The sequence below is a fragment of the Podarcis erhardii genome (genome assembly GCF_964252035.2).
Source record: "Podarcis erhardii genome assembly, chromosome: 11".
Lineage (NCBI taxonomy): Eukaryota > Metazoa > Chordata > Lepidosauria > Squamata > Lacertidae > Podarcis > Podarcis erhardii.
Window position 1 is genome coordinate 35,837,471 of NC_138501.1, and position 15,462 is coordinate 35,852,932.

At 43.4% G+C, this 15,462-nt stretch overlaps 1 protein-coding gene and 1 long non-coding RNA gene across 7 annotated transcripts in view; one reads left to right on the forward strand and one right to left on the reverse strand.

The window, feature by feature from the left end:
* The window catches only part of PDE4D (phosphodiesterase 4D), a 627,484-nt gene that overhangs the window by 400,421 nt on the left and 211,601 nt on the right, over window positions 1-15,462 (forward strand). The window lies entirely within an intron of this gene.
* On the reverse strand, window positions 14,673-15,214 carry LOC309352287. Its single transcript, XR_014161231.1, has 2 exons — window positions 15,126-15,214; window positions 14,673-14,957 (listed from the first exon to the last, which is right to left on the reverse strand). It is a non-coding gene; the product is annotated as an uncharacterized lncRNA (long non-coding RNA).

A 15,462-nucleotide genomic window follows, 5' to 3' on the forward strand; every position in this document is an offset into this window, starting at 1 on the left:
TTTTATTTTTAGTGCTTTAGTGTGTGTGTGTGTGTGTGTGTGTGTGTGTGTGTGTGTTGGAAGCTGCCCTGAGAGCCTGGGGAAACTCAGTCAGATGGGCGGGGTATAAATAATAAAATTATTATCACCATCATAATAGAATAAGACGCCCCTATTTTCATTGGAGAAATATTGGAGAGTATGCAATTCCACATAAGCAAGCGAGGTCCAAGGTCAGGGATTATGTGAGATGTACTGTAGTCCAAAACATCTGAAGGGCACCAGGTTGTGGAAGGCCAGCCTAGTATGTCTAACATCATCTGCAGAGCAAAGCTACACATGTTTGCTCAGAAGCAAGTCCCACTGAGTTCAATGGTCCTTACTCGCAAATAAAAGGAACATAGATTGCAGCGTTAATCACATGTTTCCCCTTTTATTATCTGTAGATGCATAAAAGTGACTGCCTTGTAGTTACAGCCATGTGAGGAAAGCCTTACAATTCTAATTTAGGTTGTGGGGGGAAAGTTTGCCTGTGTTCAGTATACATTAAGCTTTAGGGGTTTGGCTGTATGGGAAATGAGTCGGGAAAACAAAAAAAACAATATCATTGTTCACAAAACACCTTTAAAAGAAATCGGTGCTATTTTCAAATGTGGGTCCAGTCCTCCAGCACTGTAGAGGGGAGATAAGCTACACTTATAAAGCCAGTGTTTCAAGTGCTTTCCAAGATTTCAAGTCCCCAAGTAATCTTCTGCACAATAGGCACCTTCTAGAGAAAAGCCTTCTATATTTTCTAGACTGCCAGGACACAATTGGGGTTTATTAATACATTGTGTTGATTTCTAGAGTCTTCCTAATATATTCATAAGTGCCCAAAATCAAATCTAACTTTTTCTGCACCGCCATTGTTTTTTTTTATATTAAGTAATTTTACGATTGTAATATTCCCTGGGAGCATCCTATTGATTTTTTGTTCTGTATGATTTCTCGCTCTCATGTATTCCAGTCAGTAAATGGGTCTTTGTCAGTTGTCTGTCCTTTTCTGTCTTGTGCAAACCTTTACTCATTGCTGATGAGGGAGTAACCGCAGAATTCTATTGGGGTATTAATGCTGTGAGCCTGTCTGTCTCATGCTCAGGTTGTATATGTGTGTAAATAAAACTACATATCACAAAGACACATTTCCAGTGACCTCCGTTCTAAAGAAACTGAAACCCACATATGCACTGGAACCCCTGAATTCTCTCTTTGCTTGGAGATTGTAATGTATGTAACAATATAACATTCCCCTTGATATTCTTTCTTATAGTCCTCCTTCAGTTACATCTTGGGTTAGTCCTGCATTTCTTACAATGAGCTCCCTTGTGCTTGCTCTCATCTTCTGACTTTGCATCAGCCATCATCCCTTTGTGATCCTATCCAGAACCATCCCCCGCCCCACAACCTTTCAACAAAAGGAGACTGCCCCTTTCAACAAAAGGAGATGCCCAGGAGTGGAGGAATTGAGCTCTGAGTAGATGTTTCCTCTGAGAGCCCTTTCCCTCCATGAGTTTTCACAGATCCCTGCTTCCTTTTAAGAACAGGAATAGGATGCATATAGACTCTTTCATAAAAATGGGTGGTGCAGTTGTTTTGAAACAGTGTTCTTCAGCTATGCGACCCTTCAGATAACTCTGCATCTGATTTTGTGAGTGTGTGTGTTTATGCCACACCATTTCTCCGCCATTCCCAGCTGAACTCCTTTCTGTTTTGTTGTGGCATTCAAGAAGTGACACAAATTTCAGTACTTGTCTCATCTCATAATGCAGAAATCGGAGAGATAGGGGAGCTGCCCTGTCTGTCGTGACCATAACAAGCACATCCTTGACTGCTGCAGAAAGCTAATAGAGGTTGACTGAGTATTTCAGGAACTGATGCTCCTTTTGAAAACTGGTTTTAGCTTAGCCAAAATATTTATATATTTTGTAACCTCAGGTTACATACTCTTCAGGTTACAGACGCTTCAGGTTACATACTCCGCTAACCCAAATACAGTACCTTGGGTTAAGAACTTTGCTTCGGGATTAGAACAGAAATCATGCTCTGGCGGCGCGACGGCAGTGGGAAGCCCCATTAGCTAAAGTGGTACCTCAGGTTAAGAACAGTTTCAGGCTAAGAATGGACCTCCAGAACCCTATTCTGCCCCTTGAGTAGATGCAGCACTGGCAGGATTCATGTTAGCAGCTATCTATCAGAAGACCCAAAATGGCGTTTATGTGAAATCATATATATATATATATATGAGAAACGCCATTGAAAAAGCCTGCAAACATCCTCTAAACCTCTTGAACCCCCTGAAAACCCCTTTGAAAAACCAGCAGCACTGACCAAACGCCAAACCCCACTACAATCAATCCCTCCAAACCTCCTTGCTCAAAATCCAACTCTCCACAGGCCACATCGGTCAGTGCAAGGGCTTGTGGGATTGCTAGGCACTGTTTGTGAGCAACATGGAAACCAAAACAGTTAATAGTGTTAAATATACCTCTGTTTTCAGAAGCTTGGGTCAAGTGTTCTCTAGTGCCCCCCGCCCTCTCTGGGGGCCCTGCTGGGTTTACCTGGCTGTGGTAGCAGCACTCTGAGCAGTCATGGGGTTCAGGCGCTCCTTTTACTTTCCTGCTGTGCCCCAGACTGACACTTGTTCAGGGGCATTGAGGGGAAATAAGTAGGTCTAGTCACCGAATGCTGTTCAGATAGCTAGGTCAGAAAAATCTTAATGAGGAGGAGGAGAAGGCACAATGGGCCCTGCTAGGTGCTGGGGGCCTGACAGTTGCCCAAGAATGCCAGGTCCTCACACCAGCAGTGCATCCACTTATTTACATTTTTATTCCAGCTCGAAGTCCGCAGAGTATTCAGGGTGCTGTTCCCTTTATTACGTGGTGCTTTCTCAGATCCCAAATAATGCAGAAGGGGGAGGCAGACCCATCAGTCCCTGCAGGATGATGCTCACAAGTCATGTTACGTAATTAGAGATCTAATGCAAATTCCGTATCCCAGTTAATCCATGACATTTGGGTCAGCCAGTTACAGCAGGAGGGGATGCCCTTGTGCTTTGGTACCTTAAGATGTCCTGTTTTGCTTTTTTTAATGGTCAGCGCACCCTTGTTTTTCTCATACCTGCTTTGAAACATTGTCATTGTTTTTCTCTGCGCCCTGAGGGTTTATGTTATATAGACATCAGAAATTTATTACAAAGCAAGTTACCTACGTCATTGAGAAAAAGCCCAAACATGGTTCCATTAACTTCCTTGTAAGTGCTTCTCCTTAATAATTCTGGTGACGTGCAGACTGTATCCTCGTCCCTTTCATGCCAAACCAGGCAGGAGAGATAACTAACAATTTGCAGAGACGGGTGTGCGGGGAGGAGGGGAGAGAAACCCAGAAAGCACATTTGAGCTCTCTGTCCTCCAAAAGGAGCTACTTGACCAAGCTGAGGCAGGCCTTTCTATCTCACAGTAGGTGGCAGTAAACCATTTGATTGTACTGTATCTCAGATTTCCAGAATGCCTGGTTTGTAGGGGAGGCTATTGAAGCATTGATTGTGATAAAAGAGAAGTTTATTTGGCCTGCGACTGTGTGAGAGGTCTTGGGTGACACAACAGTATGTTGATGTGTACAGCTGGTGTAGCAATGATGTAGCCATAGGCATATGTAAAACCCAGATTTTATAGCAAGGAAAAATCTGACCTTAACTATTTTACAGGCCACAGCTGACATGCTGAGAAATTTGTTCATTAGCTTCTTTTACTTTATCCAAGGTATCATCAAAATGCAAGTAGGGTAACGAGATCAGATTGTTAAAAAGAAAGGACTTTGCCTTTCAGTCTGCTCCATTACATTGGAGAATTTGTGGAATGAGAAATTCTAGAGAGATTAGGCTGCATTAAGGGGCAATGCTAAATATGCTTATTAGGGAGTAAGCCCCATTAAAATGGTGGGTCTTACTTCTGAGTAAGCATACACAGAATTGCATACACAGAAGGGAGCGGGTGGTGCTGTGGTCTAAACCACTGAGCCTCTTGGGCTTGCCGATCGGAAGGTCGGCGGTTCGAATCCATGCAATGGGGTGAGCTCCTGTTGCTCTGTCCCAGCTTCTGCCAACCTAGCAGTTTGAAAGCATACCAGTGCAAGTAGATAAATAGGTACCACTGCAGCAGGAAGGTGAATGGCGTTTCTATGCACTCTGGCTTCCATCAGTAATAATAATTTATAATAATAATTTATTATTGCTACCCTGCCCATCTGGCTGGGTTTCCCCAGCCACTCTGGGCGGCTTCCATAGAAACAAAAAATACAGTAAAATATCACACGTTAAAAACCTCCCTGAACAGGGCTGCCTTAAGATGTCTTCTGAATGTCAGGTAGTTGTTTATCGCTTTGACATCTGCTGGAAGGGCATTCTACAGGGCGGGCGCCACTACCGAGAAGACCCTCTGCCTGGTTCCCTGTAGCTTTGCTTCTCGCAATGAGGGAACTGCCAGAAGGCCCTCGGTGCTGGACCTCAGCGTCCGGGCAGAACGATGGGGTTGGAGACGCTCCTTCAGGTATACTGGACCGAGGCCGTTTAGGGCTTTAAAGGTCAGCACCAACACTTTGAATTGTGCTCAGAAACATACTGGGAGCCAATGTAGGTCTTTCAAGACCAGTGTTATATGGTCTCGGCGGCCGCCCCCAGTCACCAGTCTAGCTGCCGCATTCTGGATTAGTTGTAGTTACCGAGTCACCTTCAAAGGTAGCCCCACGTAGAGTGCATTGCAGTAGTCCAAGCGGGAGATAACCAGAGCATGCACCACTCTGGCGAGACAGTCCGCAGGCAGATAGGGTCTTAGCCTACATACCAGATGGAACTGGTAAACAGCTGCCCTGGACACAGATTTGGCCTGTGCCTCCATGGACAGCTGTGAGTACAAAATGACTCCCAGGCTGCGCACCTGGTCCTTCAGGGGCACAGTTACCCCATTCAGGACCAGGGAATCCTCCACACCTGCTTCTGCCCACCTCCTGTCCCCCCAAAACAGTACTTCTGTCTTGTCAGGATTCAACCTCAATCTGTTAGCCGCCATCCATCCTCCAACTGCCTCCAGACACTCACATAGGACCTTCACCGCCTTCACTGGTTCTGATTTAAAAGAGAGGTAGAGCTGGGTATCATCCGCATACTGATGAACACCCAGCCCAAACCTCCTGATGATCTCTCGCAGCGGCTGCATGTAAATGTTGAAAAGCACGGGGGAGAGGATAGAACCCTGAGGCACCCCACAAGTGAGAGCCCAGGGGTCTGAACACTCATCCCCCACCACCACTTTCTGAACACGGCCCAGGAGGAAGGAGGGGTACCACTGTATGACAGTGCCCCCAGCTCCCAGCCCCTCAAGACGGTCCAGAAGGATGTTATTGTCGATGGTATCAAACGCCGCTGAGAGATCCAGCAGAACTAGGAAACAGCAGAACTAGGAAACAGCTCTCACCTTTGTCCCTAGCCCGCCGGAGATCATCAGCCAGTGCGACCAAGGCAGTTTCAGTCCCATGATGAGGCCTGAACCCCGACTGGAAGGGATCCAAATGGTCCACTTCTTCCAGGCGTGCCTGGAGTTGTTCAGCAACCGCTCGCTCAATCACCTTGCCCAAGAATGGAAGATTTGAGACTGGGCGATAGTTGGCCATTGTGGCTGCATCTAAAGATGATTTTTTAAGAAGCGGTTTAATACCCGCCTCTTTCAGCGGGTCTGGGAAGGCTCCCTCATGGAGGGAAGCATTCACCACCCCACGAAGCCCATTGCCCAGTCCTTCCCGGCTAGCTTTTATAAGCCAGGATGGATCCAGGAGACAGGTGGTTGGTTTCACTCGTCCAAGCAGCCTGTCCACATCCTCGGAGGTAACAGATTGGAATTGATCCCACTCAACTTGACTAGACAAAACTCTAGCACTCTCCTACCCCAGCCCTGCTCCCACGGTGGAGTCTACTTCTTCCCGATTCTGAGCGATTTTATCTGCAAAAAACTTTGCAAAATCATTGCAGGAGATCATGTGGCCCCGATGTTGCAGGTGGTTCCGCTAAATTGTGAACCACCTGAAAAAGTCTCCTGCTGCTGTTTTCTGCAGATGCAATAGAGGCGGTGGAGAAATTCTTCTTCGCCGTCGCTATTGCCACTTGGTAGGCTCGACGTTGAGCTCTAACCTGTGTCCGGTCAGATTCGGAATGAGTTATCCGCCACCTGCGCTCTAGCCGTCTCAACGATTGTTTCATTGCCCTCAGATCTGTGGAAAACCACGGGGCTGTCCGGGCTCCATGCAATCGGAGAGGGCGCCTCGGAGCCAAACAGTCAATAGCCCTGGTTAACTCCACATTCCAGCGGGCCACCAGGGAATCAGCTGTAATTTGCTTGACATCTGATGGGAGTGTATTCCACAGGGCAGGCGCCACTACCGAGAAGGCCCTCTGCCTGGTTCCCTGTAACCTCATTTCTCACAGTGAGGGAACCACCAGAAGGCCCTCGGAGCTGAATCTCAGTGTCTGGGATGAACAATGGGGGTGGAGACACTCCTTCAGGGCTTTAAAGGTCAACACCAACACTTTGAATTGTGCTTGGAAACGTACTGGGAGCCAATGTAGGTCTTTCAAGACCAGTGTTACATGGTCTCAGTGGCCACTTCCCGTCTAGCTGCTGCATTCTGGATTAGTTGCAGTTTCCAAGTCACTTTCACAAGTAGCCCCACGTAGAGCGTGCTGCAGTAGTCCAAGCAGGAGATAACTAAAGCATTCACCACTCTGGTGAGACAGTCTGTGGGCAGGTAAGGTCTGCGTAACAAATGGAGCTGTTAACCAGCTGCCCTGTACACAGAATTGACCTGTGCCTCCATGGATAACTGAGAGTCCAAAATGACTCCCAGGCTGCACAGGACCAGGGAGTCCCCTACACCTGCCCTCCCCCAAAAACAGTATTTCTGTCTTGTCAGGATTCAACTTCAATCTGTTAGCCACCATCCATCCTCCAACCCCATCCAGACACTCACACAGGACCTTCACTCTGGATATCATCTACATACTGATGAACACCCCCATCCCAAACCCCCAGTGTCCTGTTGTTCCAGAAGCAGTTTAGTCATGCTGGCCACATGACCCAGAAATATGTCTGTGGACAAATGCCGGCTCCCTTGGCCTGAGAGCCAGATGAGCACTGCACCCCATTGTTGCCTTTGACTGGACTTAACCATCCAGGGGTCCTTTACCTTTTTACCTCTTTGAAACAGAGTTGCATTGTTAGTCTGTTAGAGCACAAAACAAGGGGTCCTGGGCCACCGTCAAGATTTATTGTGACATAAATATTTGTGGACTGGAATCTGCTGTGTCAGATGTTGGTTTATGCCACAAAAAATATGTTTAGGGTGCCACAAGACTGTTATTTATGAAATGAGAGACCTCTCACATTTGTATGAAGTCTTTGGTGGTCAAAAGTGGAAAATGCATGACAAAAATTATAGTTAAATGGGTCTCATATATTTCTTCCCCCATGAACACAGCCCCTTATTCTGCAAATTCACATCGGCTTGCTTTTCTTTAAGAGCAAATTCCTATTCCTCAAGGCTTTCTGCTCCTGCAATATGACTGTGGCTAGAGACAGACAAGCCTGTGTTCTTTTGAACAGCTGAAGGTGGCATGATTGGCGTATTGCGGCAGCGGCTGAGCAAACCTATTTCTTTGTTCCGGCATCACCTCTGATCAGAGAGGCTTGACAGGTTTTTGAGGCACTAGAAAAGATTTGTTGAATTTCTGTGCTTTGCAATTGGCTACCAAGTAACTCTATTGCTATTCAATCAGCCTTTCTACTATGCTGTTGAGAGCAGGGGTAAGGAGTCTGTGGCACTGAGGCATAGTGTCAGAATTGTAGAGTTGGAAAAGGACCGCAAGGGTTATCTAGTCCAACCCCCTGCAATGCAGGAATCTTTCACCCTACATGGGACTTGAACCCATCACCCCAAGGTTAAGAATTTCATGCTCTGACTCACATCTGCCCCAGCCAGTATAGCCAATGGCCAGAGATAATGGGTTTGTGTACTCAAAACTTAGGTAAGGGGTGAGACACAGTTTCCACGCCCCTGATGCAGAGCTATGTAGAGGATAGGCGTCTCAGGAAAAGAATGTAACTCTCATGAGCCGCATCTTTAAGGTAAAACAGATAATGAGATATGACAAATTAGTATGCACACAAATTGATTATAGAACACAGCCTCATATAATAGATATGTGTGGGTTTTATAGCTTCTTTCATTTCAGCCTGCAATTCAGCTCCTAGATGAATTGCTTTAGGCTTTACCTTATATGAATACCCATAGGGGTGGGGAATTAAGCTTAATTCTACCCCACTTGAGTGCTTGTTAATATCTTCCAGATAGCATCTATCACTGTAATAGTATATTCTCTCTGTTAATTATGAACCAACTCATTATAAGAACAATGTCATTTTATGTATCCACGTAATGAATGTGTAACAGAACTCAAAAGAAGACAATTGTAAGCTACTTAGACAAGCGTCTCTAGAAGGCAAAGTGCTGTGGTGAATTTTGCTCTGTTTTGAGTTAACATCTTATAAAAACTTGTTATGCTTATAAGCAAAGTTGAACCCTGATACATATGAAAAAGGCATATGTAGCTTGATATAGAGCTACACTGTTGCATTACATCATTTCCAAATAATAATCTAAAACTATACTAAAGCTCCTACATTGTCAGAGACATGCTCTCAATCAGCAAAGGCATCCTTTAATGCACGCACATAGTGCGTGGCACATTCCCTCCTTTGTAAATTCTTCTATTATGGTATCATAAATGGTTGAGACTTTGAGTGTTATCTGCACAGCTGAGCTTCTTTGTTTGGTGCTGATCTCAGTCTGGGCATGATGATGGTCGCTGTCTTGACCCCACAGTCACTATATTTAACAGCAGCAGCAACAACAACAGCTTCAAAGAGAATTGGAGCTTCAAACTAGAATTTATCAGAAAACAATGGTTCTGCTCATTTAGACCTTAAGACCATGGGTTAAAGCCAATGTTAATTCTGCTCATAACAGGCTTCTTGAAGTTGATGGACATGACTAATGTAGGTCCATACATTTCAATGGAGAGCAGAACTTGGTTGGATACAACCCCATGAATTTCTTTCCCACTGCAAATGTTAAATTAACAAAACCAAAAGGAGGTAGGTTGTGTTACAATTCTAAACCATTGCTGGTTTTGCCAGTTTCCTTTCCCTGTGTCACACAAGGAATCCACTTAAAGTTGCAGGAGACCCCTTCAGTCAGCCCTCAACTGAACGGCTTTGTTTTGCAGCAGAATAGCACACCTCTCCACTCTGGAATCTATTATGATTCTGTTTGTGAACCCACCACAACTGGGATAGGGTTCATGTCTTTGAACTCCATATGCTGAGTTCCTTGGAAGAAAGGGTAGATATTAATGTGACAGGCAAATCAATAAATATTATGTAAAAAACCATGACATTCAAAAAAGAGCCACGAATATAAAATATGCAGTCCAGTGTTTCACATACTAATACATCTTCTCTCTCTTTTTTCTTTTTACAGGTAAGTACTCCATTCTTCTTCTTTAAGCTGACAGAAAATATATTACGGGCCTGAATTGTAACAAATGGTACAAAAGCAAGCTAGTGAACAGGAAGATGGCGTTGCCGACTCATGTAAGGATTTCAGAACAGCTTCAGGATGCCCTTGTTTATTTTTGAAGGTTGGTAACAGAAAGTGACGCCTATTTTGACAGGATTTATTAAGTATAAATATAATATATAGTTGACGTTTGTGAAAGATTAACTTGTGCCTGTTGACTGCCTGTATGGAAAAGTACTGTTGCTGAGTCCTTTGTAAAAAGACCAGCCAGGTTATTAGTTATAATTATAGACACGCTGGGGGTGGTGGTGTTCCATTGTCCGAATGGGATGAAGGAGAAAAATGGTTTGGGGATGTAGTGTTAACTGCATAGTGAAGAAGACCCTGGCCTTGGAATTTTTTTAATACTTGTTCTGTTGGTGATCTTGCCCCATAAATGCACACACACACACACACACACACACACACACACACACCAACCAACCAATAATTCCGAACATTGGATTGGCTGTAGAATCAATTTTCCTGCAGTGGAACTCTGCTAACTGGACATTCCCATGGGCTGAGGGAGATTTTGGTGATTTCTCCTTCCCTCTGCAGCTCCTTAACCACCAACCCCTCAAAATATGCACCAAACGGTTGGTGGCATGCACCCCAGAACAGTGTGGGAGGTGGTGGCTTCAGAGGGCAGAGGAAATGGATAAAAATCCCTCCCTCCCTCTATTGGAAAGCTCCATTTGATCCAACTCCCCCCCCCACCCCGGGAAACGAAGTAGCCCTTTCAAGAACAGTCCTTCCATTTGTGGAAAAGCCTACTGAATACAACTTGTAGAAGCTGTCTTGCGCACATTTAACTTGCATGATTTCAACTATATGCAGTTGGAGGCTGGCTGGTTTAAATCCCTTAAGTTAAATACGGAACCAGTGCACAGAAAAGGCCTTGCTTGGGAAGCAAGGCAGGGAGCTTAAAAGCTCTTTTTTTGCTGGATTTTTCTGGAGCAAAAAAAGAGGTTTTAAGCTTTCTGCCTTGCTTCCCAAGCTAGGCTCTCTCCTCTCACCGGGGTGTGAGATGCTTCCGCAAGAACTCGAAAATACATGTTTTTAAGTATATGCAGAACCCTTGAAACCGAATCCCCGCGTAAGTTGCGATTGTACTGTACTTTACTGCCACAGCGCAGTGAGTTGATGCTGTCAGTCAAACGAAAGATCTCTCTCCTCCAGAGTCAGGAGGCAATTCATTCTCTACCTAATAATAAAAATAATGATGATAATACTATAAAATAACTAACATAAAAAAGACCTAGCTGTGCGCATGCATGCAAATATTGATGTCTGTCACTGTGTGAGTATCACAGGCAAAGGATCTCTCTTTTCCCCCCCTTGTCTCATTATGAGTCTTGATTGGCAAGTGTTATGTGACTAAGGACTATGTGCCTGCTGGGATAAATTTTAAGGAGCTGCGTGATGCTGATCAAAACACAGAAAAGCGGGTTTGCTACAAGGGGAAGGATTATAAAGATTGTGCACTGTTCCAGCACAAAGTTTCAAACAATTGTAACTAGATGTTAATGGAGGATTCAGCACTGCCAATGGAGAACACAGTCCCTTCCCCAATGCCTCCTCTGTACTCCACCATCCATCCCTCTGATAACATAATCAAGCAGTGAGCGCCACAAGGATTGTAGCCAAACCACTGAGAAGCAGGAGCACATCAGCGTGCTTGTGGCCGGGGGGAGAGACCCAGGAGTACACTAGCAGCCAAAATTGGCTCATAACAGCCCCCCATTTTTTAGAATAATAACATAAAATAACGCCATAAAATTATATATCATTAGAAAGATAATCTAATGCAGATTGCAATACAATAAACTGTGTTGAATCATATTTATCGTATCAAAGGTTATATCCAAATAACCAGAAAAGAAAGCACAACTGCCTTATGTAACAAGAAGTGGATTTCCTCAGCTCACAAATGACAAACAGAGTGAAAAATGTTGACGGGTCACCCAGAAAGCAATGCAATAGCCCTGACCTGAACAGAAAATGTGTGGAGCCGTTAGCTCAGTTGGTTAGAGCGTGGTGTTGATTATGCCAAGGTGGCAGGTTTGAACCCCATAGAGGACGCTGCATATTCCTGCATTGCAGGGGGGGATGGACTAGATGATAATAATAATAATAATAATAATAATAATAATAATAATAATTTATTTATACCCCACCCATCTGGCTGGGTTTCCCCAGCCACTCTGGGCGGCTTCCAACAGAACACTAAAATACAATAGCCTATTAAACATTAAAAGCTTCCCTAAACAGGGCTGCCTTCAGATGTCTTCTAAAAGTTTGTTGGTTATTTTTCTCTCTGACATCTGGTGGGAGGGCGTTCCACAGGGTGGGCACCACTACCGAGAAGGCCCTCTGCCTGGTTGCCTGTAACTTGGTTTCCTGTAGTGAGGGAACCGCCAGAAGGCCCTCGGTGCTGGACCTCAGTGTCCAGGCAGAACGATGGAGGTGGAGATGCTCCTTCAGATGATCCTCAGGGTCCCTTCTGACTCTACAATTCTATGATTCAATTCTATGGTCTTGGAGTGATATGCAGCTGTAGGTTAAAAAGTGAGAGGGAACGTCTTTTCATCCTTCTAGGACACCCCAGATGTTTTAGATCACTGCTTCCATTTGCCTCAACTAGCACACCATGCTGCCAGAGATGGGAGTTCATTTCATCTAACTACAATATTTATAGCCCATCCTGTATTCAAAGATCTCAGGGAAAGGAACAATGAAGCTCATTAAACATCACATTCCATGCTCATAAAAAACAGATAAAAATCAATTTCAGGCCATCATTGAACTGCAGCGGTGACCTAATCCAGCTGAATATTATTCGCTCCCCAAAGGCTTGGCTAAATAGCCAGGTTTTTAGCTGGTTCTAAAGACGAGCATTGTAAGTGCTGGCCAAATTTCTAGGAGGAAGGGAGTTGCATAGGTGGGGTGCTATCAGAGAGAAGGCTGATTTGGTGATATGACTTACCTGTTATACTATAGTTGAGACTATAGATTGTAATGTTAAGGGCTGATTTTTCAGGTCAGCAATTCAAGAACCTGGTTCCCTATGTATTTTTATGGTTGTAAGAGATATAATAGGGAAAACATTGGTTCTTGGGTGTGAAGTGCAGAATGAGCCTACAGAGGGCATTGCAATCCTTTTGATGTTGTGTAATCCAGCATTCTGTAGTGAAGTGGACTACTATTCATGGTATTTTTCCATATGTTTCACAGAATAGTTAATTTTGCTATATCCTGCTAATATGCATAAGCAGTAAAAGTACGCATTATGCATCAGTGAGGCAGCTGAGAATTGTGTTTATGGGGATGAGACATGCTGCAGTTCCAGGTGTTGTTTGTGTAGCCTGGAACACAATTAATAGGAGTCATATTTGCCACCTATTAAGATCTAAATGTCCTCAGGGTCTATAGTGGGGGTGGGGGTATCTCCCAACCTAGGTTTTTCTAGATGGTATTTCATACCCCCTCACACCCCCTTGTAGTTAAAGAATATTCCATGGCAAAAACTGTAAAATAAAATGTTACTTGCTAAATATTCCCTTCCATTCAGTAGTATAGCAGGCTGCCAAACTGATTTAAGTGTATATTTACATATAATTTAACATCCTGAACAATCCTATAAAAATAGAATTATGAATTGGAATTATTTTTGGAGGTGTCTTCAATTAAGAAAATTGGGAAAGAACAGTGAAGATAAAGATTTAAAGCAGACCTTAATACCTGAAAACCCAAAAAGATACTAATAAAATTAGTGGACAAAAATTAGAGCCAAGAATAAATCGCAGAAACCTTGGCTGTTGTGGAGTCACAGTATACACCAAATACATTGCAATCAGAAATGTCAGAAGTTGACTTGTTGAGGTAATAAAAAAGCCACGTCTAATGACACTTCTAATTCAACTTCCCATCATAAAGAAAACCAAAATGAAGACACTGATCTAATAAGTTCTATTACAAAAACGCTTGCTAGAAAAACAAAAAACCCTCAGAATAAAGAATAAATAAATTTCTCAAAGAAACAAAAGTTTTCTAACAATACTGATTTTATTCTGTGAACTGCCCTGAGATCCCCAGGTATAGGGCAGGATATAAATAAAATAAAATAAAATAAAATAAAATAAATAAAATAAAATAAAATAAAATAAAATAAAATAAAATAAAATAAAATAAAATAAAATAAAATAAAATAAAATAAAATAAAATAAAATAAAATAAAATAAAATAATATATTGCAAGAAAAAGACAGATTTTTTAAAACATTGTGAAGAAATAGATAACCCCATGAGTTCCTTCCTCCTTTCTCTTTTGCACATTAATTATTTGTTTCCAGGGTTTCTAAAACTACAGTTTCCCATTGTGATGAAAATAAGAAATGGTGGCTTAAGCTCTCATTACAGTTTTAGCTTGTAAACCAGAATCAAGCTATGGTTTGCAATCCTGTTTTGTAGTCAAAGCACAGTTTCCCTGTTTGGACATAATGGACAGCTGTTGTGTAAGGAACTATGCAAATCGTTGAATTAAGTTACAAGGAAGGAGAGGAAAAGGGAATGGATAAGAACAGTACTCATTCTCAGTCTGATAAATCATGGTTTATTAGGCTACAATCACTACATTCAAACTGGGCCTTTATCTAGACATGTTACCATGGAATGGGCAGGTGTCTGTGTAACTTTTTCAAGGCATTTATTTATTTTATTCTCTTCCACCCACCACGAAAATTCAGTAACTTGTATTATTATTTCGATTTGTTTGCTGCCAGTAGAGAATATTGTCCCAAGAAGCCAGTGGCTGTGGTTGGACCAATATTGCCAATAAGCAAGGGTGTGCAACAAACAAGCAATGAGTAAGATTAACCACAGTTTGTCATACCATTTGACATTCTACGGTTAATTAAGCATAGCTTCTTTGCGGCCACACCAGATGCGGAGGGAGAAGCTTGTGAGCCCAGGAGAAAGCTAGGCTTGCCCCCATCATGATACGCCAGAGTTTATTGTGATGTCAGAATGCAGCAAATGTGTCCATTGAAGGTTGTTCAAGATTAAGAAGGGTCCTCTTGGCTGATCTGACTGACTTCCAGGGAAGCTACCACTCTGAATATCAGTTTCTGGGAATCATGTATGAAGAGCGCTGTTCTTCTGTAGTCTTCTCATAGGCACCTGGCTGGCCACTGTGAGAAGAGAATGCTGGACTCCACAGGTCTTTGGTCTGATCCATCTGTGCTGTTTTTATGTTGTTAATGTAGTCAGTAGAATTTTCTGAAAGAGTGAAATGAAGCACTATAAAATTAGAGGTAGGGCCCCCAAAAAACTTCCCTTTTTAAAAACAACACCACAAAACAAAACAAAACCCATGCCCACCTGCCCCACACTTGATGTATAGGGCAGGTGGAGATGCAGCTGGATTGGCTGCTCATATCCCCATACCCTGCAGAAATCCAGGTTGAACTTCCTGCACATTAGTTGATATGCTAATGCTCAGTCCTGCTTGGTCACTGTCTCCCCTCCACCCCCATCGGTCAACATTGATGGGTAGGAGGGACTACGCAACTGTCAAGCTCCTGACATAATTATGACATCAGATAATTCACAGGTATGTGGCCCATTTGTCAAAGTTGGCCCATGACATGCAGGGAGATCTGGCCTGCTTGGCAGAAAAGGTTCCCTAACTGTTTTACAGATCCTTAGAAGAATTAGGAGTTAGGTGATGGAGGAGTGAATGACTTGGTTCTTTTATGAAACTAAGCATTATCCTGTTCACACG